Here is a 14,376-nt window from a genome sequence, read left to right on the forward strand (position 1 = left end):
GTTTGATGTACTACCTTCCATCTCTGACAATAGGTAAAGGTCACTAACAAGTCTTTTGGGATGCTATGCTCAACATGGATGGGAGCTTAAAGGGACTCCGAGCAGTGCAAAAACTATGGAAAGATGCATATCATTTTAAAGCTCTCTTTCTCCTCTTTCCAATGATATATAAATCGCCGCCCTACGCCTTTTAGTTTTCGCTATTTTCGCGATTGAAATTGCCGCGGCTGCGATTTCAATCGTGAAAATAGAGAAAACTAAAAGGTGTAGGGCAACGATTTAGGGGTCGTCAGAAAGAGGAGAAAGAGAGCTTTAAAATGATATCCATCTTTCTATAGTTACATTGTATTACACAGGGCGACATTTTCTCAGAGTCAGCAGCTCTATTCAGCAGAAAAAGTCGCCCTGTGTAATACAATGTAACTATGGAAAGATGGATATCATTTTAAAGCTCTCTTTCTCCTCTTTCTGACGACCCCTAAATCGTCACCCTACGCCTTTTAGTTTTCTGTATTTTCGTGATCGAAATCGCAGCCATGTCAATTTCAATCGCGAAAATAGCGAAAACTAAAAGGCGTAGTGCGGCGATTTATATATCATTGGAAAGAGGAGAAAGAGAGCTTTAAAATGATATGCATCTTTCCATAGTTTCTGCACTGCTCGGAGTCCCTTTAACCCGCACTTGCCTAGCCAAAACTTCTTCAAGTAAAATTGCTGCTTCTACAATAAGAAACATTGTATAAAACTTAATTACTATGCCACAGCACCTACATGAAATATAATAGTGACTGGCTTCTGTGGCACAAAACTCATTGGTTTTGCCACAGCTTTCATTATCATATTTTGGAAGTTGCACAACATTCTTTTCAACAATTTTGTCCTAAAAGTTTTCCATTCCCTTTTAGGTGGACTATGTGTATACTCTTAGGCAGGGAAAAGTAGGCCTGAAAAACTATTGAAAAAAAAATGTTAAAAAACTGAGAATGCAAATGCAAGAAAAAAGAGTGCTGTGCCACAATAGACAATAACTGTATTGCATCATGTGGGCGCTGTGGCTTAGTTGGTTAAAGCGCCTGTTTAGTAAACAGGAGATCCTGAGTTCAACTCTCAGCAGTGCCTTTGCTCATCTTATTATCACCAAGTCATTGCCTGCTGTTTACATCCCAGATTTTCGGGATCACGTCTTTGAGCTTCACCCATATTTGCTCACAGGAAACTTGCATTCGCTATGCCCACTGTTTCCACCACATCTGAACAAAGACATTTTCTTATCAGTTTGGTTTGATGTACTACCTTCCATCTCTGACAATAGGTAAAGGTCACTAACAAGTCTTTTGGGATGCTATGCTCAACATGGATGGGAGCTTAACCCGCACTTGCCTTTCCAAAACTTCTTCAAGTAAAATTGCTGCTTCTACAATAAGAAACATTGTATAAAACTTAATTACTAAGCCACAGCACCTACATAAAAATATAATAGTGACTGGCTTCTGTGGCACAAAACTCATTGGTTTTGCCACAGCTTTCATTATCATATTTTGGAAGTTGCACAACATTCTTTTCAACAATTTTGTCCTAAAAGTTTTCCATTCCCTTTTAGGTGGACTATGTGTATACTCTTAGGCAGGGAAAAGTAGGCCTGAAAAACTATTGAAAAAAAAATGTTAAAAAACTGAGAATGCAAATGCAAAGAAAAAAGAGTGCTGTGCCACAATAACCAATAATTGTATTGCAGCATGTGGGTGCTGTGGCTTAGTTGGTTAAAGCGCCTGTCTAGTAAACAGGAGATCCTGAGTTCAACTCTCAACAGTGCCTTTGCTCATCTTATTATCACCAAGTCATTGCCTGCTGTTTACATCCCAGATTTTCGGGATCACGTCTTTGAGCTTCACCCATATTTGCTCACAGGAAACTTGCATTCCCTATGCCCACTGTTTCCACCACATCTGAACAAAGACATTTTCTTATCAGTTTGGTTTGATGTACTACCTTCCATCTCTGACAATAGGTAAAGGTCACTAACAAGTCTTTTGGGATGCTATGCTCAACATGGATGGGAGCTTAACCCGCACTTGCCTAGTCAAAACTTCTTCAAGTAAAATTGCTGCTTCTACAATAAGAAACATTGTATAAAACTTAATTACTAAGCCACAGCACCTACATGAAATATAATAGTGACTGGCTTCTGTGGCACAAAACTCATTGGTTTTGCCACAGCTTTCATTATCATATTTTGGAAGTTGCACAACATTCTTTTCAACAATTTTGTCCTAAAAGTTTTCCATTCCCTTTTAGGTGGACTATGTGTATACTCTTAGGCAGGGAAAAGTAGGCCTGAAAAACTATTGAAAAAAAAATGTTAAAAAACTGAGAATGCAAATGCAAAGAAAAAAAGAGTGCTGTGCCACAATAACCAATAACCAATAACTATGTTGCAGCATGTGGGCGCTGTGGCTTTGTTGGTTAAAGCGCCTGTCTAGTAAACAGGAGATCCTGAGTTCAACTCTCAGCAGTGCCTTTGCTCATCTTATTATCACCAAGTCATTGCCTGCTGTTTACATCCCAGATTTTCGGGATCACGTCTTTCAGCTTCACCCATATTTGCTCACAGGAAACTTGCATTCCCTATGCCCACTGTTTCCACCACATCTGAACAAAGACATTTTCTTATCATTTTGGTTTGATGTACTACCTTCCATCTCTGACAATAGGTAAAGGTCACTAACAAGTCTTTTGGGATGCTATGCTCAACATGGATGGGAGCTTAAAGGGACTCCGAGCAGTGCAAAAACTATGGAAAGATGCATATCATTTTAAAGCTCTCTTTCTCCTCTTTCCAATGATATATAAATCGCCACCCTACGCCTTTTAGTTTTCGCTATTTTCGCGATTGAAATTGCCGCGGCTGCGATTTCGATCGTGAAAATAGAGAAAACTAAAAGGTGTAGGGCAACGATTTAGGGGTCGTCAGAAAGAGGAGAAAGAGAGCTTTAAAATGATATCCATCTTTTCATAGTTACATTGTATTACACAGGGCGACATTTTCTCAGAGTCAGCAGCTCTATTCAGCAGAAAAAGTCGCCCTGTGTAATACAATGTAACTATGGAAAGATGGATATCATTTTAAAGCTCTCTTTCTCCTCTTTCTGACGACCCCTAAATCGTCACCCTACGCCTTTTAGTTTTCTGTATTTTCGTGATCGAAATCGCAGCCATGTCAATTTCAATCGCGAAAATAGCGAAAACTAAAAGGCGTAGTGCGGCGATTTATATATCATTGGAAAGAGGAGAAAGAGAGCTTTAAAATGATATGCATCTTTCCATAGTTTCTGCACTGCTCGGAGTCCCTTTAACCCGCACTTGCCTAGCCAAAACTTCTTCAAGTAAAATTGCTGCTTCTACAATAAGAAACATTGTATAAAACTTAATTACTATGCCACAGCACCTACATGAAATATAATAGTGACTGGCTTCTGTGGCACAAAACTCATTGGTTTTGCCACAGCTTTCATTATCATATTTTGGAAGTTGCACAACATTCTTTTCAACAATTTTGTCCTAAAAGTTTTCCATTCCCTTTTAGGTGGACTACGTGTATACTCTTAGGCAGGGAAAAGTAGGCCTGAAAAACTATTGAAAAAAAAATGTTAAAAAACTGAGAATGCAAATGCAAGAAAAAAGAGTGCTGTGCCACAATAGACAATAACTGTATTGCATCATGTGGGCGCTGTGGCTTAGTTGGTTAAAGCGCCTGTCTAGTAAACAGGAGATCCTGAGTTCAACTCTCAGCAGTGCCTTTGCTCATCTTATTATCACCAAGTCATTGCCTGCTGTTTACATCCCAGATTTTCGGGATCACGTCTTTGAGCTTCACCCATATTTGCTCACAGGAAACTTGCATTCGCTATGCCCACTGTTTCCACCACATCTGAACAAAGACATTTTCTTATCAGTTTGGTTTGATGTACTACCTTCCATCTCTGACAATAGGTAAAGGTCACTAACAAGTCTTTTGGGATGCTATGCTCAACATGGATGGGAGCTTAACCCGCACTTGCCTTTCCAAAACTTCTTCAAGTAAAATTGCTGCTTCTACAATAAGAAACATTGTATAAAACTTAATTACTAAGCCACAGCACCTACATAAAAATATAATAGTGACTGGCTTCTGTGGCACAAAACTCATTGGTTTTGCCACAGCTTTCATTATCATATTTTGGAAGTTGCACAACATTCTTTTCAACAATTTTGTCCTAAAAGTTTTCCATTCCCTTTTAGGTGGACTATGTGTATACTCTTAGGCAGGGAAAAGTAGGCCTGAAAAACTATTGAAAAAAAAATGTTAAAAAACTGAGAATGCAAATGCAAAGAAAAAAGAGTGCTGTGCCACAATAACCAATAATTGTATTGCAGCATGTGGGTGCTGTGGCTTAGTTGGTTAAAGCGCCTGTCTAGTAAACAGGAGATCCTGAGTTCAACTCTCAACAGTGCCTTTGCTCATCTTATTATCACCAAGTCATTGCCTGCTGTTTACATCCCAGATTTTCGGGATCACGTCTTTGAGCTTCACCCATATTTGCTCACAGGAAACTTGCATTCCCTATGCCCACTGTTTCCACCACATCTGAACAAAGACATTTTCTTATCAGTTTGGTTTGATGTACTACCTTCCATCTCTGACAATAGGTAAAGGTCACTAACAAGTCTTTTGGGATGCTATGCTCAACATGGATGGGAGCTTAACCCGCACTTGCCTAGTCAAAACTTCTTCAAGTAAAATTGCTGCTTCTACAATAAGAAACATTGTATAAAACTTAATTACTAAGCCACAGCACCTACATGAAATATAATAGTGACTGGCTTCTGTGGCACAAAACTCATTGGTTTTGCCACAGCTTTCATTATCATATTTTGGAAGTTGCACAACATTCTTTTCAACAATTTTGTCCTAAAAGTTTTCCATTCCCTTTTAGGTGGACTATGTGTATACTCTTAGGCAGGGAAAAGTAGGCCTGAAAAACTATTGAAAAAAAAATGTTAAAAAACTGAGAATGCAAATGCAAAGAAAAAAAGAGTGCTGTGCCACAATAACCAATAACCAATAACTATGTTGCAGCATGTGGGCGCTGTGGCTTTGTTGGTTAAAGCGCCTGTCTAGTAAACAGGAGATCCTGAGTTCAACTCTCAGCAGTGCCTTTGCTCATCTTATTATCACCAAGTCATTGCCTGCTGTTTACATCCCAGATTTTCGGGATCACGTCTTTCAGCTTCACCCATATTTGCTCACAGGAAACTTGCATTCCCTATGCCCACTGTTTCCACCACATCTGAACAAAGACATTTTCTTATCATTTTGGTTTGATGTACTACCTTCCATCTCTGACAATAGGTAAAGGTCACTAACAAGTCTTTTGGGATGCTATGCTCAACATGGATGGGAGCTTAAAGGGACTCCGAGCAGTGCAAAAACTATGGAAAGATGCATATCATTTTAAAGCTCTCTTTCTCCTCTTTCCAATGATATATAAATCGCCACCCTACGCCTTTTAGTTTTCGCTATTTTCGCGATTGAAATTGCCGCGGCTGCGATTTCGATCGTGAAAATAGAGAAAACTAAAAGGTGTAGGGCAACGATTTAGGGGTCGTCAGAAAGAGGAGAAAGAGAGCTTTAAAATGATATCCATCTTTTCATAGTTACATTGTATTACACAGGGCGACATTTTCTCAGAGTCAGCAGCTCTATTCAGCAGAAAAAGTCGCCCTGTGTAATACAATGTAACTATGGAAAGATGGATATCATTTTAAAGCTCTCTTTCTCCTCTTTCTGACGACCCCTAAATCGTCACCCTACGCCTTTTAGTTTTCTGTATTTTCGTGATCGAAATCGCAGCCATGTCAATTTCAATCGCGAAAATAGCGAAAACTAAAAGGCGTAGTGCGGCGATTTATATATCATTGGAAAGAGGAGAAAGAGAGCTTTAAAATGATATGCATCTTTCCATAGTTTCTGCACTGCTCGGAGTCCCTTTAACCCGCACTTGCCTAGCCAAAACTTCTTCAAGTAAAATTGCTGCTTCTACAATAAGAAACATTGTATAAAACTTAATTACTATGCCACAGCACCTACATGAAATATAATAGTGACTGGCTTCTGTGGCACAAAACTCATTGGTTTTGCCACAGCTTTCATTATCATATTTTGGAAGTTGCACAACATTCTTTTCAACAATTTTGTCCTAAAAGTTTTCCATTCCCTTTTAGGTGGACTACGTGTATACTCTTAGGCAGGGAAAAGTAGGCCTGAAAAACTATTGAAAAAAAAATGTTAAAAAACTGAGAATGCAAATGCAAGAAAAAAGAGTGCTGTGCCACAATAGACAATAACTGTATTGCATCATGTGGGCGCTGTGGCTTAGTTGGTTAAAGCGCCTGTCTAGTAAACAGGAGATCCTGAGTTCAACTCTCAGCAGTGCCTTTGCTCATCTTATTATCACCAAGTCATTGCCTGCTGTTTACATCCCAGATTTTCGGGATCACGTCTTTGAGCTTCACCCATATTTGCTCACAGGAAACTTGCATTCGCTATGCCCACTGTTTCCACCACATCTGAACAAAGAAATTTTCTTATCAGTTTGGTTTGATGTACTACCTTCCATCTCTGACAATAGGTAAAGGTCACTAACAAGTCTTTTGGGATGCTATGCTCAACATGGATGGGAGCTTAACCCGCACTTGCCTAGCCAAAACTTCTTCAAGTAAAATTGCTGCTTCTACAATAAGAAACATTGTATAAAACTTAATTACTAAGCCACAGCACCTACATAAAAATATAATAGTGACTGGCTTCTGTGGCACAAAACTCATTGGTTTTGCCACAGCTTTCATTATCATATTTTGGAAGTTGCACAACATTCTTTTCAACAATTTTGTCCTAAAAGTTTTCCATTCCCTTTTAGGTGGACTATGTGTATACTCTTAGGCAGGGAAAAGTAGGCCTGAAAAACTATTGAAAAAAAAATGTTAAAAAACTGAGAATGCAAATGCAAAGAAAAAAGAGTGCTGTGCCACAATAACCAATAGCTGTATTGCAGCATGTGGGTGCTGTGGCTTAGTTGGTTAAAGCGCCTGTCTAGTAAACAGGAGATCCTGAGTTCAACTCTCAACAGTGCCTTTGCTCATCTTATTATCACCAAGTCATTGCCTGCTGTTTACATCCCAGATTTTCGGGATCACGTCTTTGAGCTTCACCCATATTTGCTCACAGGAAACTTGCATTCCCTATGCCCACTGTTTCCACCACATCTGAACAAAGACATTTTCTTATCAGTTTGGTTTGATGTACTACCTTCCATCTCTGACAATAGGTAAAGGTCACTAACAAGTCTTTTGGGATGCTATGCTCAACATGGATGGGAGCTTAACCCGCACTTGCCTAGCCAAAACTTCTTCAAGTAAAATTGCTGCTTCTACAATAAGAAACATTGTATAAAACTTAATTACTAAGCCACAGCACCTACTTGAAATATAATAGTGACTGGCTTCTGTGGAACAAAACTCATTGGTTTTGCCACAGCTTTCATTATCATATTTTGGAAGTTGCACAACATTCTTTTCAACAATTTTGTCCTAAAAGTTTTCCATTCCCTTTTAGGTGGACTATGTGTATACTCTTAGGCAGGGAAAAGTAGGCCTGAAAAACTATTGAAAAAAAAATGTTAAAAAACTGAGAATGCAAATGCAAAGAAAAAAGAGTGCTGTGCCACAATAACCAATAACTGTATTGCAGCATGTGGGTGCTGTGGCTTAGTTGGTTAAAGCGCCTGTCTAGTAAACAGGAGATCCTGAGTTCAACTCTCAACAGTGCCTTTGCTCATCATATTATCACCAAGTCATTGCCTGCTGTTTACATCCCAGATTTTCGAATCACGTCTTAGAGCTTCACCCATATTTGCTCACAGGAAACTTGCATTCGCTATGCCCACTGTTTCTACCACATCTGAACAAAGACATTTTCTTATCAGTTTGGTTTGATGTACTACCTTCCATCTCTGACAATAGGTAAAGGTCACTAACAAGTCTTTTGGGATGCTATGCTCAACATGGATGGGAGCTTAACCCGCACTTGCCTAGCCAAAACTTCTTCAAGTAAAATTGCTGCTTCTACAATAAGAAACATTGTATAAAACTTAATTACTAAGCCACAGCACCTACATGAAATATAATAGTGACTGGCTTCTGTGGCACAAAACTCATTGGTTTTGCCACAGCTTTCATTATCATATTTTGGAAGTTGCACAACATTCTTTTCAACAATTTTGTCCTAAAAGTTTTCCATTCCCTTTTAGGTGGACTATGTGTATACTCTTAGGCAGGGAAAAGTAGGCCTGAAAAACTATTGAAAAAAAAATGTTAAAAAACTGAGAATGCAAATGCAAAGAAAAAAGAGTGCTGTGCCACAATAACCAATAACTGTGTTGCAGCATGTGGGTGCTGTTGCTTAGTTGGTTAAAGCGCCTGTCTAGTAAACAGGAGATCCTGAGTTCAACTCTCAGCAGTGCCTTTGCTCATCTTATTATCACCAAGTCATTGCCTGCTGTTTACATCCCAGATTTTCGGGATCACGTCTTTGAGCTTCACCCATATTTGCTCACAGGAAACTTGCATTCCCTATGCCCACTGTTTCCACCACATCTGAACAAAGACATTTTCTTATCAGTTTGGTTTGATGTACTACCTTCCATCTCTGACAATAGGTAAAGGTCACTAACAAGTCTTTTGGGATGCTATGCTCAACATGGATGGGAGCTTAAAGGGACTCCGAGCAGTGCAAAAACTATGGAAAGATGCATATCATTTTAAAGCTCTCTTTCTCCTCTTTCCAATGATATATAAATCGCCGCCCTACGCCTTTTAGTTTTCGCTATTTTCGCGATTGAAATTGCCGCGGCTGCGATTTCAATCGTGAAAATAGAGAAAACTAAAAGGTGTAGGGCAACGATTTAGGGGTCGTCAGAAAGAGGAGAAAGAGAGCTTTAAAATGATATCCATCTTTCTATAGTTACCTTGTATTACACAGGGCGACATTTTCTCAGAGTCAGCAGCTCTATTCAGCAGAAAAAGTCGCCCTGTGTAATACAATGTAACTATGGAAAGATGGATATCATTTTAAAGCTCTCTTTCTCCTCTTTCTGACGACCCCTAAATCATCACCCTACGCCTTTTAGTTTTCTGTATTTTCGTGATCGAAATCGCAGCCATGTCAATTTCAATCGCGAAAATAGCGAAAACTAAAAGGCGTAGTGCGGCGATTTATATATCATTGGAAAGAGGAGAAAGAGAGCTTTAAAATGATATGCATCTTTCCATAGTTTCTGCACTGCTCGGAGTCCCTTTAACCCGCACTTGCCTAGCCAAAACTTCTTCAAGTAAAATTGCTGCTTCTACAATAAGAAACATTGTATAAAACTTAATTACTATGCCACAGCACCTACATGAAATATAATAGTGACTGGCTTCTGTGGCACAAAACTCATTGGTTTTGCCACAGCTTTCATTATCATATTTTGGAAGTTGCACAACATTCTTTTCAACAATTTTGTCCTAAAAGTTTTCCATTCCCTTTTAGGTGGACTATGTGTATACTCTTAGGCAGGGAAAAGTAGGCCTGAAAAACTATTGAAAAAAAAATGTTAAAAAACTGAGAATGCAAATGCAAGAAAAAAGAGTGCTGTGCCACAATAGACAATAACTGTATTGCATCATGTGGGCGCTGTGGCTTAGTTGGTTAAAGCGCCTGTCTAGTAAACAGGAGATCCTGAGTTCAACTCTCAGCAGTGCCTTTGCTCATCTTATTATCACCAAGTCATTGCCTGCTGTTTACATCCCAGATTTTCGGGATCACGTCTTTGAGCTTCACCCATATTTGCTCACAGGAAACTTGCATTCGCTATGCCCACTGTTTCCACCACATCTGAACAAAGACATTTTCTTATCAGTTTGGTTTGATGTACTACCTTCCATCTCTGACAATAGGTAAAGGTCACTAACAAGTCTTTTGGGATGCTATGCTCAACATGGATGGGAGCTTAACCCGCACTTGCCTTTCCAAAACTTCTTCAAGTAAAATTGCTGCTTCTACAATAAGAAACATTGTATAAAACTTAATTACTAAGCCACAGCACCTACATAAAAATATAATAGTGACTGGCTTCTGTGGCACAAAACTCATTGGTTTTGCCACAGCTTTCATTATCATATTTTGGAAGTTGCACAACATTCTTTTCAACAATTTTGTCCTAAAAGTTTTCCATTCCCTTTTAGGTGGACTATGTGTATACTCTTAGGCAGGGAAAAGTAGGCCTGAAAAACTATTGAAAAAAAAATGTTAAAAAACTGAGAATGCAAATGCAAAGAAAAAAGAGTGCTGTGCCACAATAACCAATAATTGTATTGCAGCATGTGGGTGCTGTGGCTTAGTTGGTTAAAGCGCCTGTCTAGTAAACAGGAGATCCTGAGTTCAACTCTCAACAGTGCCTTTGCTCATCTTATTATCACCAAGTCATTGCCTGCTGTTTACATCCCAGATTTTCGGGATCACGTCTTTGAGCTTCACCCATATTTGCTCACAGGAAACTTGCATTCCCTATGCCCACTGTTTCCACCACATCTGAACAAAGACATTTTCTTATCAGTTTGGTTTGATGTACTACCTTCCATCTCTGACAATAGGTAAAGGTCACTAACAAGTCTTTTGGGATGCTATGCTCAACATGGATGGGAGCTTAAAGGGACTCCGAGCAGTGCAAAAACTATGGAAAGATGCATATCATTTTAAAGCTCTCTTTCTCCTCTTTCCAATGATATATAAATCGCCGCCCTACGCCTTTTAGTTTTCGCTATTTTCGCGATTGAAATTGCCGCGGCTGCGATTTCGATCGTGAAAATAGAGAAAACTAAAAGGTGTAGGGCAACGATTTAGGGGTCGTCAGAAAGAGGAGAAAGAGAGCTTTAAAATGATATCCATCTTTCTATAGTTACATTGTATTACACAGGGCGACATTTTCTCAGAGTCAGCAGCTCTATTCAGCAGAAAAAGTCGCCCTGTGTAATACAATGTAACTATGGAAAGATGGATATCATTTTAAAGCACTCTTTCTCCTCTTTCTGACGACCCCTAAATCGTCACCCTACGCCTTTTAGTTTTCTGTAATTTCGTGATCGAAATCGCAGCCATGTCAATTTCAATCGCGAAAATAGCGAAAACTAAAAGGCGTAGTGCGGCGATTTATATATCATTGGAAAGAGGAGAAAGAGAGCTTTAAAATGATATGCATCTTTCCATAGTTTCTGCACTGCTCGGAGTCCCTTTAACCCGCACTTGCCTAGCCAAAACTTCTTCAAGTAAAATTGCTGCTTCTACAATAAGAAACATTGTATAAAACTTAATTACTATGCCACAGCACCTACATGAAATATAATAGTGACTGGCTTCTGTGGCACAAAACTCATTGGTTTTGCCACAGCTTTCATTATCATATTTTGGAAGTTGCACAACATTCTTTTCAACAATTTTGTCCTAAAAGTTTTCCATTCCCTTTTAGGTGGACTATGTGTATACTCTTAGGCAGGGAAAAGTAGGCCTGAAAAACTATTGAAAAAAAAATGTTAAAAAACTGAGAATGCAAATGCAAGAAAAAAGAGTGCTGTGCCACAATAGACAATAACTGTATTGCATCATGTGGGCGCTGTGGCTTAGTTGGTTAAAGCGCCTGTCTAGTAAACAGGAGATCCTGAGTTCAACTCTCAGCAGTGCCTTTGCTCATCTTATTATCACCAAGTCATTGCCTGCTGTTTACATCCCAGATTTTCGGGATCACGTCTTTGAGCTTCACCCATATTTGCTCACAGGAAACTTGCATTCGCTATGCCCACTGTTTCCACCACATCTGAACAAAGACATTTTCTTATCAGTTTGGTTTGATGTACTACCTTCCATCTCTGACAATAGGTAAAGGTCACTAACAAGTCTTTTGGGATGCTATGCTCAACATGGATGGGAGCTTAACCCGAACTTGCCTAGCCAAAACTTCTTCAAGTAAAATTGCTGCTTCTACAATAAGAAACATTGTATAAAACTTAATTACTAAGCCACAGCACCTACATAAAAATATAATAGTGACTGGCTTCTGTGGCACAAAACTCATTGGTTTTGCCACAGCTTTCATTATCATATTTTGGAAGTTGCACAACATTCTTTTCAACAATTTTGTCCTAAAAGTTTTCCATTCCCTTTTAGGTGGACTATGTGTATACTCTTAGGCAGGGAAAAGTAGGCCTGAAAAACTATTGAAAAAAAAATGTTAAAAAACTGAGAATGCAAATGCAAAGAAAAAAGAGTGCTGTGCCACAATAACCAATAACTGTATTGCAGCATGTGGGTGCTGTGGCTTAGTTGGTTAAAGCGCCTGTCTAGTAAACAGGAGATCCTGAGTTCAACTCTCAACAGTGCCTTTGCTCATCTTATTATCACCAAGTCATTGCCTGCTGTTTACATCCCAGATTTTCGGGATCACGTCTTTGAGCTTCACCCATATTTGCTCACAGGAAACTTGCATTCCCTATGCCCACTGTTTCCACCACATCTGAACAAAGACATTTTCTTATCAGTTTGGTTTGATGTACTACCTTCCATCTCTGACAATAGGTAAAGGTCACTAACAAGTCTTTTGGGATGCTATGCTCAACATGGATGGGAGCTTAACCTGCACTTGCCTAGCCAAAACTTCTTCAATTAAAATTGCTGCTTCTACAATAAGAAACATTGAATAAAACTTAATTACTAAGCCACAGCACCTACATGAAATATAATAGTGACTGGCTTCTGTGGCACAAAACTCATTGGTTTTGCCACAGCTTTCATTATCATATTTTGGAAGTTGCACAACATTCTTTTCAACAATTTTGTCCTAAAAGTTTTCCATTCCCTTTTAGGTGGACTATGTGTATACTCTTAGGCAGGGAAAAGTAGGCCTGAAAAACTATTGAAAAAAAAATGTTAAAAAACTGAGAATGCAAATGCAAAGAAAAAAGAGTGCTGTGCCACAATAACCAATAACTGTATTGCAGCATGTGGGTGCTGTGGCTTAGTTGGTTAAAGTGCCTGTCTAGTAAACAGGAGATCCTGAGTTCAACTCTCAGCAGTGCCTTTGCTCATCTTATTATCACCAAGTCATTGCCTGCTGTTTACATCCCAGATCTTCGGGATCACGTCTTTGAGCTTCACCCATATTTGCTCACAGGAAACTTGCATTCCCTATGCCCACTGTTTCCACCACATCTGAACAAAGACATTTTCTTATCAGTTTGGTTTGATTTACTACCTTCCATCTCTGACAATAGGTAAAGGTCACTAACAAGTCTTTTGGGATGCTATGCTCAACATGGATGGAAGCTTAACCCACACTTGCCTAGCCAAAACTTCTTTAAGTAAAATTGCTGCTTCTACAATAAGAAACATTGTATAAAACTTAATTACTAAGCCACAGCACCTACATGAAATATAATAGTGACTGGCTTCTGTGGCACAAAACTCATTGGTTTTGCCACAGCTTTCATTATCATATTTTGGAAGTTGCACAACATTCTTTTCAACAATTTTGTCCTAAAAGTTTTCCATTCCCTTTTAGGTTGACTATGTGTATGCTCTTAGGCAGGGAAAAGTAGGCCTGAAAAACTATTGAAAAAAAAATGTTAAACTGAGAATGCTAATGCAAACAAAAAAGAGTGCTGTGCCACAATAACCAATAACTGTATTGCAGCATGTGGGCGCTGTGGCTTAGCTGGTTAAAGCGCCTGTCAAGTAAACAGGAGATCCTGAGTTCAACTCTCAGCAGTGCCTTTGCTCATCTTATTATCACCAAGTCATTGCCTGCTGTTTACATCCCAGATTTTCGGGATCACGTCTTTGAGCTTCACCCATATTTGCTTACAGGAAACTTGCATTCGCTATGCCCACTGTTTCCACCACATCGGAACAAAGACATTTTCTTAACAGTTTGGTTTGATGTACTACCTTCCATCTCTGACAATAGGTAAAGGTCACTAACAAGTCTTTTGGGATGCTATGCTCAATATGGATGGGAGCTTAACCCGCACTTGCCTAGCCAAAACTTCTTCAAGTAAAATTGCTGCTTCTACAATAAGAAACATTGAATAAAACTTAATTACTAAGCCACAGCACCTACATGAAATATAATAGTGACTGGCTTCTGTGGCACAAAACTCATTGGTTTTGCCACAGCTTTCATTATCATATTTTGGAAGTTGCACAACATTCTTTTCAACAATTTTGTCCTAAAAGTTTTCCATTCCCTTTTA

The 14,376-nt window shown here is 39.1% G+C and overlaps 6 non-coding genes across 6 annotated transcripts; all 6 read left to right on the top strand.

Annotated features, from left to right (window-relative positions):
* The first annotated feature begins 1,045 nt into the window (after positions 1–1,045).
* TRNAT-AGU (transfer RNA threonine (anticodon AGU)) lies at positions 1,046–1,119 on the top strand. Its single transcript has one exon. It is a non-coding gene; the product is annotated as a tRNA-Thr (tRNA).
* A 2,604-nt stretch (positions 1,120–3,723) lies between these two features.
* TRNAT-AGU (transfer RNA threonine (anticodon AGU)) lies at positions 3,724–3,797 on the top strand. Its single transcript has one exon. It is a non-coding gene; the product is annotated as a tRNA-Thr (tRNA).
* Positions 3,798–6,401: 2,604 nt separating this feature from the next.
* Positions 6,402–6,475, top strand: TRNAT-AGU (transfer RNA threonine (anticodon AGU)). The gene has a single exon. It is a non-coding gene; the product is annotated as a tRNA-Thr (tRNA).
* A 3,290-nt stretch (positions 6,476–9,765) lies between these two features.
* On the top strand, positions 9,766–9,839 carry TRNAT-AGU (transfer RNA threonine (anticodon AGU)). The gene has a single exon. It is a non-coding gene; the product is annotated as a tRNA-Thr (tRNA).
* A 1,901-nt stretch (positions 9,840–11,740) lies between these two features.
* Positions 11,741–11,814, top strand: TRNAT-AGU (transfer RNA threonine (anticodon AGU)). The gene has a single exon. It is a non-coding gene; the product is annotated as a tRNA-Thr (tRNA).
* Positions 11,815–13,131: 1,317 nt separating this feature from the next.
* On the top strand, positions 13,132–13,205 carry TRNAT-AGU (transfer RNA threonine (anticodon AGU)). The gene has a single exon. It is a non-coding gene; the product is annotated as a tRNA-Thr (tRNA).
* Positions 13,206–14,376: the final 1,171 nt, after the last annotated feature.

This window comes from Hyperolius riggenbachi, chromosome 11 (genome assembly GCF_040937935.1).
Source record: "Hyperolius riggenbachi isolate aHypRig1 chromosome 11, aHypRig1.pri, whole genome shotgun sequence".
NCBI classification, from domain to species: domain Eukaryota; kingdom Metazoa; phylum Chordata; class Amphibia; order Anura; family Hyperoliidae; genus Hyperolius; species Hyperolius riggenbachi.